This window comes from Hermetia illucens, chromosome 4, assembly GCF_905115235.1.
Source record: "Hermetia illucens chromosome 4, iHerIll2.2.curated.20191125, whole genome shotgun sequence".
Lineage (NCBI taxonomy): Eukaryota > Metazoa > Arthropoda > Insecta > Diptera > Stratiomyidae > Hermetia > Hermetia illucens.
Window position 1 is genome coordinate 143669137 of NC_051852.1, and position 8948 is coordinate 143678084.

Genomic DNA, 8948 nt, shown 5'->3' on the forward strand with positions numbered 1-8948 from the left:
TCAAATTGATAAATTTTTCAATGCGCTTCGAGCCTTTTATAATAAATTAATGGGAGGAAGAAGTTTAGCTTGTTTTTTGGGGGAAATAATATTTGTTTTAAATTGTTTTACTCATGATTTGCTTAATGGGCATTTGTAGTCTTGTTCGGTGATAAGCAGAGATAGCCCGATAACAGCGATGCTTTATGTTCAACATGACGAGGTGAACAAAAACTATAACAAGATACTCAGCAAAGCGGTCCGCTTCAAACGGAAAAACGACGTGGGTCACTTTCAGAACATGAAAGAGTATTTTCCTTGGAGTTTGGCTAGAATATTTGGGAGCCAATGAAGCACAAAGAAATGTGGGAAATCTAGTTAGTTTTGCGTATAATTTGCAAAACTTTCGATTCCTTTGTTTTGATAGTGCAAATCATTATTGATATCTGTGTGGTTTCGTCACAATTCTGTTATCATCTTAACTTTCACTTTGCGGAGAAGGAGGGGTACTTGTTAGTTTGCCGTGCAGATACACCGACCTTAGGCAAAATATCTTTTACGTTCTACATAAAACTAAAGTTCTAGTTAAATACATTTGAAGGTGCTTTGGGCTATTTGACCTTAAATGAGAGCTGATAACATCCATAGCATTTGGGAAAAATATGTATGACATCAATTAAAATCATAGTAATGATAATTGACGAGGAGAATAGGGCGAATATAAATAAACATATTCGACATCCAATTTATTCATTAGTTATTTTCTTTTTCGACGATTACCTACTTTGTCGTAGTGGCGGAGCTCAGTAAGAAAGATCCTCTAGGGAACCAGAAAGGACACCTGAGGATAAGCGGTAATCAAAACCCGAAGCGAAACTTGGACTACCGTGCCGAGGGCTGAATGATCACAAGGGTTAAGATGGAAGGGGGACTCTGGGTACTAGGCGACCCCCAGTTTCAACTAGCCCTGCCTCGGTGAAAAAGGGCTCTGCCAAAATCACGCAATAAGACTAAAGCCATGGCAGCTAAATATGACAAACCAATAATAAAAACCTTGAAAAACAACTAAAACTAAATTCTGATCCTGACGATCCAATATTGAGTGAAGGCGCAAATAGCACTGGTCAACTAAGAACGATTAAGATAAGAGGCTACAACCTTGAGACAGCTGATCATTTTTCCTGTCTGGGGTCGAGATCCACGCACGGTTGATGGCAGCCAACAGGGCCTATTTCGGTTTATAAAAACGGTTCGCTAGAAACGTCTCATCTAGGCTCACAGCTCGTACTGTACAAGACATTGATATCTTAGCAAGAAAACTTGCGAGCTCTAGACCACGTTCGACGGACGAATCTCCTGAAGTATTTTCGGCCTTCTACAATTGCGACAATTGCGTAGCCTTTATAACGATTAAATCTGCGAACAGCACTATGACCGCCTGGTTGTGAATAAAATCCTGTTCAACAGGTTGTGGCGGGCAGGTCACCTAATCCATATAGGTGAGGAAAATCCAGCCTAGAAAGTCTATAAAGGTAATATCAATGGCAGAAAAGAAGACGTGGCAGATCATACCTCAGATGGAGCGCTGGCGTAAGTCATGACACCTTTAGGGATATTGAATTGGTGGACTTCGGCGCAAAACCGGGATGTCTGGAGTTCCTTATGAAAGCAGGCCTAGGCCGGATACCGGTTATTGCGCCATTGATGATAATGAACGGCTTAGCTTCATTTAAATGCAAAAACGACGGAGATAATTTCGTTTCCTAAACTGTGTGTAATTGCCCGTAGAAACCGTCCTTCTCCGCTGAGAAACTCGAAAAAGTAAGCATTCTGGAATCTTCAAAACCGCAGTCGGTAGCCGTTTTCGATTGCCAAAGGTCGTAACCCCGGAGGCGATCATTGTTGACGTTTTACAACATGCCGTAAGATACGATGTTGCATCCCCCAACCAACTGTTGCTTTTTCCATTGGGTAGGGAATATTCCTTCACCTCAAAGGTGTTAGCGAAAAGGTTGATTCTAGTCCGTTAGGAATCCCATCCAAATCTGGGGAGATATTGTCACCGATCCAAAAACATATTTTGCGTAGCTCCGCTTCGGTACCTGGAGGTATCACGCACTCATTGACCTGGATCATCGCTTGCTTTTCGTTGCTCTTAAGGCGGGGAAACAGAGTAGCAAAAATTTCTTTCAGAAGGTGCGAAGAGGTAAACTAGGATGATTTTAGCAGTTTTTTCATTACCACCTTAGAAACCCTATTCCATGGGTTTATACTGGAATTTTTGCTCAACTGTTTGAAGCAGTCCCTTTTATTTTTGGGAATCGTCTCTTTTAAGTGGTCCGGTGCTACTGGATTGTTTCCTAAGCCTCTAGTGTAAAATCTCTTTGTCCGGAAACATGCGGCTTACATTTTCTATGGCCGGAGGATATATCAGGCTCGCGTTATCAGCGACGCAGAGAACGTGTTCTCTTCGAATGTTTAGCTTCACTATAGACTTCAGGTATGCAGAAAGTGTATTCGGTCGCGAGTACACGATTTTAGCATCTGAGGCGATTGTAACAGTTTATCTGGCTTTTTCGAATGATTTCTTTTAAGTGGTCATACAGCTGCCTATATGTCTCCTATCGATCACAGAGAAGCACTTTTAGCTCAGAGCACTCAACATTGGCGTGTCCTTATCAAGTGAAGCGCCTAGCGGAACATAGCAGCTGTATATCTGAACTCTTTTCACCTTCGCTCTAAAGAAACCTTTCCCCATGTATAATTATTTCCTGGAAGGCTTGTTCTCGGCATACACAGCGCTAAAGCGCATCGTGATTTCCACATGGCTCACTAATGATGGCTGTTGCTGGAGTAGGTCCTACACTGCCTGGTGCATATTGGAGCGATGAGTTGAGTATTTTGATGAGCTGCTCCACAACCAGAACATCGGCGAGTTGGGACCTCCAACTGAAGATGACGGACAAATACTACCACCATCAAATATAGAAGAAACAGTCCGTGCAATTCGTTGCTTAAAAATCATAAGTCGCCAGGAGCTGATGGAATTACAGCCGAATTGGTTAAGTATGGAGGCGGACATTTACAGCAGGCGGTTCATCAACTTATGCCCAAGGTGTGGAACAGCGAATCAATGCCTGACGACTGGCAACAAGGCATTATCTGTCCCAAAGAGGCTTCACTCCAGGAAAATCAGCAACAGATCAGATTTTCTCTGTGCGGCAAGCCATGGAAACACTGTTGGAATATGGACATTAGTTGCACCATCTTTTCATCGACTTTAAAGTCGTTTATGATAGCACAGCCAGGGTAAAACTGTACTCGGCCATGAGAGAATTCGTTATCTCGACGAAATTGATAAGACTGATTAGGCTGACCCTGACCAATGTGCGAGGCCAGATAAAACAGCAGGATCACTCTCAAGACCATTCGACATCAACAATGATTTACGACAAGGGGCTGCCCTATCATGCATCCTCTATAAGCTGGGCCTGCAGAAAGTGATTCACGATTCAAATGCCAACGCAAGAGGTATCATGGTATATTTCAAGTCCACCTTACTACTGGCCTACGTCGACGATGTCGGCATAATGGGAAGAACAACCCGAGATGTGCAGTCTACCTTCATACAGATCGAGTTGGCGGTCCAGATCGAGCTGGCGGCGGGAGACCTCGGGCTGCACATTAATGAAGGCAAGATGAAGTACATCGTGACAACGTCAGCGCCAAGGAATAAAGAACCAATAACATCGCACTGGTCAAACGAAAACAATAAAGATAGGAGACTACAATTTTGAGACCGTTGAAAATTTCTCCTATGTAGGGTCGAAAATCACGACCGATAACAGCTATGCCGATGAAATCGGCGAACGGTTGTTGGTTGGCAACAGAGCTTATTTCAGCTGACAGAAACTGTTCCCCTCGAAACATCTTTCCCTAGGGTCGTAGCTCTTACTGTACAAGACGATGATTTTGCCAGTACTTATGTATTGCTCAAAGACTTGGATTCCCAGCAAGAAAAATTGCGAACTCTTGGCCCCGTTCGAGAGAAGAATCCTTCGCAGTATTTTTGGCCCCCTACATGAGGATGATCGATTCCATAGCCTACATAACGACGAAATCTATGAGTGATACCACGACCGTCAAATTGTGGATAAAATCGATCTTCGCAGGATGAGAATGATCCAGCCCGGAAAGACTAGAAGAGCAATACCTATGTTAGAAAAAGGAGACGAGGTAAACCCTGCCTGAGATGGAGCGATGACGTAGGTCAGGACGCCAGACAGCTTTTAGGGATATCGAATTGGTGGACCTCGGCGCAAAACCGGAGTTCCTTATTAAGGCGGGCCGGATACCGGTTGTAGCGCCGTTGATGATGATGAAGAAGTGCATTCCATTTACAGTGCCTGACAAAAAAATGTTCGCACTGTGAGTGTGAAAGAAGATCCAAGTTCAAAAGAGGTTTTTCGGGTTTATCATGAAACTGGAGAATAAAGTTGTGCTTCTTGTGATTGCATGTGAAGTTCTGGTTATTTACACAAGCAGAAGTTCTAGTCAAAGAATATGGTGCAAAGGAAAGTTGAATTTTTGAGGGAAAAGTTACGTTCTTCAAAGATTTGTGTAGAGTATAAAAAAAAAACCTTGAAAAACATATACTCAGAGAATTTATTAAACTATTTTTTTTTTAATGAAAGTAGATAAGTGAAGGTATCGATAAATGTCAAATTAGAAGAAATTAATTTTCACTTATTATTTTAATTTTTTGGTCTTTGATATTTCGTATGACCGCCATTCGTCCTAATCACCTTTGCAACTCGTGCCGGCATCGCTTTGTATTAATTTTCAATAAAAAAGTCCAGAATTTCATTAAGCCATATTGTTTCTCATTTTTTTTCTAGATTTACTTTGTTCCTTATAGATCTTTATTGCGGTCGCCGCTTCATGAACGCCCTGTAAGTTGTCTATGGAGTTTAAATCGTGAAGGGCGTGCAGTTCGTACAACACACTGGGCGTCAAATCTCTCTCCTGTCCTGCTTCGCACTGGGGATGGACTGTGTAATGAACTTAGCGGAATAGGAGGACCAAACGATCATCCTAAGTGGCCGAGAATGACCCAGAGGGAAGAGCTATCCCAGAAACTTAAAAAGTTGGTGAAATTGAGTGAAGTGCTCGGTTGACACGTTCTTGGACGCCTCTGTGCTAGCTAGGTTCGAGAATGTGGGCGGGTCCTTTGAGCGCTTTAATCCCTCACGTGTTATTAATCCAAAATGAACGTGTCTATACCGATGCGTGAGTCCGCACCGGATTTCAAAATAGACAACAAACGAAGGAATTCGCAACTTTCTTTCCTTTGGATTTTAGAACTTCTGCCACAATTGATACAACGAGTTCATATGATTTGTAATAATCACGATTAAAGCCTTTGGACAATTGTCCGCATAGGCAGAAATCAAATCGCGAACGATACCAGTATTGGTGTTGAACCAATCCAAAACTTTTTCCTTAATCTCACCCGCCAGTCCAGCTGTTTCACCAAGAAGCGCTCTCCATGGCTCTACGTTCGCCTTGAACTATGTTGAGTTCATGTTGCAGCAACATGTGCGTGCGCCTGCGAATGCGACAAATCATTCCCCTCTGTCAAGATTAATTCGCCCGAATGCGTTCAATCTGCGCCGAACATTAGAGTAATTGCACATTATCAAATGCATTATTTGAGGAAATTAATTCAGAAAGAGGCGAATGAGATTCCCCTCCCGTCGCAAAGCCGCGATCACTACAACTGTCAGATCCCAGCAAATTAAATTTCGACTCATCAGAAAACCCAGCTCCCTTCCAATTGTCCACAGTCCAGTCACGTCGTTCCAATGCCCAATTCAGCCTTTTTCGAGCATAGACTTCGTTATAATCGGCTTTTTTGCCGGTCTTCTAGCTCTAATTCTTAATTCATTCAACCGTCTGCACCGCGTGCGTTGCCGCACCGTTCTCACATTCACTGACAATTTTTCCCCTTCCAGCAATTCAGTACGTAATTGAGGAGCGCGAAGGTCGCGGTTCAAATCTCGCCGGCGGCAGTGTGATTTGTATCGCGACTTGACGTCGGATACCAGTCGGCTCAGCTGTGAATGAATACCTGAGTAAAATCAGGGTAATAATCTTGGGCGAGCGCAATGCTGACCACATTGACCCCTACAATATACTATAGTGTACCGTTACGGTCTTAAATGAAGTGCTATAAAACACTTCGAGGCCCTGATCCAATATGGATTGTTGTGCCAACGATTATTATTATTATATAGTTGCAAAACTATAATATTTCAGAAGGATGCTCGCTCTAATGACCGCCTGGTCCAGGGAGTAATCACCCCTTGTTTTCGGCCCAGACTGCTATCTCTGGTATATTTTTAAAAAAAATTCTAATACTTGCCTCAGAGCAGTTGATTTTTCCCCCTATTTCGCCATTCCAATTACCCCGTTCCCCCCCAAAAAAAAAATACGGTCCTTTTCCCCAACACTACTTTTTCCTTCCTGACATTTTTTTCACGGAAAGTTAGGAGTTTTACTCTCTCTCAATCTAAGTCTCCAAGCAAACTTTAAATCGCAAACCAGACAGCATTAGGCGAAACTAAATGTTGGCTAGACGTAATTAAAAAGGTGGAATCATAAAAGTGTTGAGTGCGAACATTTTTTTGTCGAGCACTGTATATTGACTTAGCTAAAACCTTCTACACTGTAAATCACAAGACACTTCTATTCGAATTCTCGTGTCTAAGCGTTCCCATACCACTTGTTTTATGGCTTTCCTTTCCATCCGATCCGTTTTCTGAACCTACCCTTCCGACAACAACTTAGATCTTATCTGGATTTATGCACATTTTTAAGGTTTTGTGTAAACACAAAACCTTATTAAAATCGGTTTACTGTCTGTCTGTCTGTCTGTCCGTCTGTCTGTCTGTCTGTTTGTCTGTCTGTCCGTCACACGCATTTTTCTCGGAGACGGTTATAGCGATTGGCACCAAATTTGGTAGAAAGGTGGGAACTGTGAACGCTCACGCATACAGTGAATTACATCCTTTTACGTGCGAAAGGAGGGTGTAAAATTTTTTTTCATCAAATATAGTCATGTGGGGTATCAAATTAAAGGTCTCGATTAGTACTTTTCAAGGCCGATCTTAGTTTGGACAGTTTGGAAAGGTGGGGAGCGCAGGGGGTTAAAAGTGATCACTTCTTTAAGGGGGCCATTCTCAGAAACTACCCAACCGAAAAATCTGAAAAAAATCTGGAGGCTGCCACTATATGGTGCCTGGGCTCCGAAATACCTTCCATGCCGATATCTGTTTAAATAAAGTTAATAATAGTATATTACTACAATTTTTTGTAATTGGTTAGAAACCCCCCTTAAGTTAATCCTAGTGCCATGAAATTTTGCAGTGATATAGGCTATAATATAGGGCATCATCTTACCAAGTTTGGTGGAAATCGCACTATTACTAACAAAGTTATAATACCTCAAATTTGTTGCATCTTTGAAAATTGAAGACTATGAATGTCAATATCACCCGAAAGTGGATACTCTCACATAATACATATATGGATATATTACGTGCTACGTACTAAGAAATACACAAAACCTTTCGTACCTGAAGCGTCCAGCTTCCGGTTTCCCGACTTGTTTTAACTTTCCTCGGGTTTGAGGGACTGCTCCGCCGTTAACGACATCACCTGCCATTCTGCGTCTTATAACACACGTAGCGCAGACATTTTCAACGTGCCCTTCGCAGAGCTCGAAGTGTACTTGTATTCGCCGATGCCTAGGCTTTGGCGAAGTTACAACGCACAACAACTTGGTCATTTTAATTTTTTGAGTAGTTACAAGCATAGGATATGGTTATTGCTTTCTCCTCCTCGTGAGGTCAATAAGTAATTGGAGTTTACTCTGTTTATTGTCCGTTAAATAAATAAATTCCTCCTTTTGCAAATGAAAACAATAATGCTACTTTTAACTATAAGACGTGGATGCTCCATATTCCATCTAGATGCCAACATAAAACACTCTACAATCGTTCCAGTACATAAAACTATTTCTGTTGAAATATGTATCTGCTGCGCACGAAATAAAGAATTAATTGTAAAGATATTTTTCGTGTACGTTTGTCTAATTTTACACACGAACATATGTGTTGTTGCGTAGCACGCAGTAATCAAGCAAAGCAATCATGCAAACAATTTATTCGACAGCACGCGGAATGTTTTTGTGTGATAGTGCCACCGACTAGAAAGTTACATAAAAATCTAAATTATTTATTCGTTGGTTTTGTATTTAAACACATGAGCTCCCGGTTCATGGGCCCGCGAACAACATGTAGGTAGCGTGGCCGAGCGGTCTAAGGCGCTGGTTTAAGGCACCAGTCTCTTCGGGGGCGTGGGTTCGAATCCCACCGCTGCCATCAATATTTTTGTTGTTCAAAGGTATTTATTCGTTGATATGATTCGCAACTACTTAGATTGTATCTTTAAACCCATTGACACTCATGGGAAAGCTTTAGCATGTATAAGATAAGATTGACTGATTCAGTTGATATTATATATCCCACATCATTAGCCAGTATTTAGTAAAGCGCGGGAAATATCTGACTTCATAAAGAAAGCTGATGAAAAAATAGATCGTTAACATTCTAAAAATAGCACACAAGGAGAGTGATAATTCTATTTTTGATTAATAAATCAAGGTGATTACTATTCAATTAAAAATCAATCACTGGATGTGTGTATTTCAAATTGAATTCTGCATATTTAGAAGTATTTGAACTGAATCTCATACTGTTAGTTGTGTGGAAATTCATAAGCATTATTTAGATATCGGTAGATATATGTATCTAAAACTGCCTCTAATAATATAATTCGGATTTGATGATGATAATCAACTGACCCACTTAATAAATAATTTGTTTCTTGGTCTGAGGTTATCATAT

The 8948-nt window shown here is 41.4% G+C and overlaps 1 non-coding gene across 1 annotated transcript; it reads left to right on the forward strand.

Annotated features, from left to right (window-relative positions):
* Window positions 1-8341: 8341 nt before the first annotated feature.
* Trnal-aag lies at window positions 8342-8423 on the forward strand. The gene has a single exon. It is a non-coding gene; the product is annotated as a tRNA-Leu (tRNA).
* The last annotated feature ends 525 nt before the right edge of the window (window positions 8424-8948 follow it).